The sequence below is a fragment of the Anabrus simplex genome, chromosome X (genome assembly GCF_040414725.1).
Source record: "Anabrus simplex isolate iqAnaSimp1 chromosome X, ASM4041472v1, whole genome shotgun sequence".
In the NCBI taxonomy this organism is placed as follows: Eukaryota; Metazoa; Arthropoda; class Insecta; order Orthoptera; family Tettigoniidae; genus Anabrus; species Anabrus simplex.
This window is the reverse complement of record NC_090279.1, coordinates 136,285,205-136,287,363: the sequence shown is the minus strand read 5'-3', so window position 1 is coordinate 136,287,363 and position 2,159 is coordinate 136,285,205.

Below are 2,159 nucleotides of genomic sequence, written 5' to 3'. Positions count from 1 at the left end.
TAGTGTAATGTGCTTGGCTGCTACACAAGGTACAGCACGATATCCCCATGCTCGTAGAAAAATAGTTGAGGCCACAGAAACTCATTCTTTGTGCAAGCATCAGAAGCAGGGATCCAAATAATTGATTTATGCGATGATGCAACGTAGTAGGTAGGAGATGGTAAATGCTTGCAGAGGTAGGCGAAGAATGGTGTTCCTGAACGAGATATCGTGCATAATCAATGGTGGTGCCAACAAGGAGACAGCAGCATGTATGTCCGTAGAGAAAGAAAATTTTACACTGGGAGCAAAATTAATTTACGCTTAAGAGTCCAAGGATGTCAGGAGTGTTTTGGGGGGAAAAGGGCGACAGGGAATGTGGAGCGCTCCAAATGGTAGAAAAGTGAGAAGAAGGGGGATATAATAAACATGATGTAACATTTTAGCTACATTCGGCATAACAATTGAGCATGGACTTTGAAGATCATCTTACATATTTTACATTTTTTGGTATAAGGAGTAAATTTGAAGAAGAAACATTGTTGTTAGATGGAAATGCACTGTACATTTTTTGTGTGTTTTACTTGAAAATTAAACTTTTAAGAAGATGATATTTTGTTACATCAGAATTAAGTATAGAAGAGAGAAATGTTTTTGACATGAGAATGAAATACCTGAAGAAAAACGTGAGGAGTGATAATGTAAAGAAGGCCATGGATGAGTGGATGCACGAGCACACACATGAAGGAAACAGGTGGGAGATAGAGGATCTTTTTTTTACAAATATAAACTATGCTGAGAAAAAATTAGGGAAATGAACATTGCATACAAGAGGGTTGGATCCGGAAGAGTCGTACAAGTAGAGGGCATAAGAAACAAGTAAAACATGTCATCAAAAGGACATATAATAGCAGAGACAATAACAAGCGCCGACGTTCTCCCGGGGGAAAGGTGGAAAGGGGAGATGAAATTGGGTGGATGGAAAGAGAAATCGAGTTGGAGAAAGCACAAGATGAAAAAATAACAAATTACTATCTGCCAACAAAGGGTTAAACAGTTTTATAAAACTTTGACTCGAAGTTGAGGATGTTGGGACTTAAAACTGAACTTACGACTAAACGCTTGTAAAGCACAGTATAATAAACATTATCAGTAGTATAATACAGGGATTCTGCGGCCACCACCTCCTCCGGCTCCCAGAGGCCACCACCACCACCACCACCACCACCACCACCACAAGCTCCTAGACGCCACCACCACCACAGCCAGAGGACTCCCAGATGCCACCTCCACAACCACCACCACAGCCAGAGGCCTCCCAGATGCCTCCTCCACTGCAACCACAGCCAAAGGCCTCCCAGAGGTATCCTCCACCACCCGCGGGAAATTTGAATTTGTAAACAAAGCCACGTTTTTTTTGACATCTGTCATCGACAACAACACATCGCTAACCTCAGTACTGCCCTCTTGACGGGCCTAAACCTCAGTAGTACCAACTTAACCTAACTAGCGAGAGATAAACAAAGCCACGTGTTTTTTGACAGCCACGTGCTTTTTGACAGACAACAACGCATCGCTAACCTCAGTACTGCCATCTTGACGGGCCTAAACCTCAGTAGTACCAACTTAACCTAACTAGCGTGTGGTAAACAAAGCCACGTGCTTTTTGACAGCCACGTGCTTTTTTGGCAGCTGTCATCCGCCATCTTTAAACCACAGAGCACTGTGCTGCCCTCTTTATCGTAGTAGATGTAAATTCGTCACCTGTCATCGGCAGTGCTGCTATCTTGGCGGGCCTAAACCTTAGTGCTACCAACTTAACCTCACTAGCGTGAGATAAACAAATCCACGTGCAGCTGTCATCCGCCATCTTTAATCCATAGAGCACAGTGCTGCCCTCTTTAGCTCCTTACCTTCGAAATGTAGTACGTCACAGCTGTCATCCGCCATCTTGCATCCGAAACCTCAGTGCTGCACTCTTTAGCTAGATACCTTTGAAATGTAGTGGTGGCGATTTGAAAAATTCTTTATGCTCTTGTTTGGAAACAAAGCCACGTGCAGCTGTCATCCGCCATCTTTAATCCAGAGAGCACCGTGCTGCCCTCTTTAGCTACTTACCTTTGAAATGTGGTACGTCACAGCTGTCATCCGTCATCTTGCATCGCAAACCTCAGTGCTGC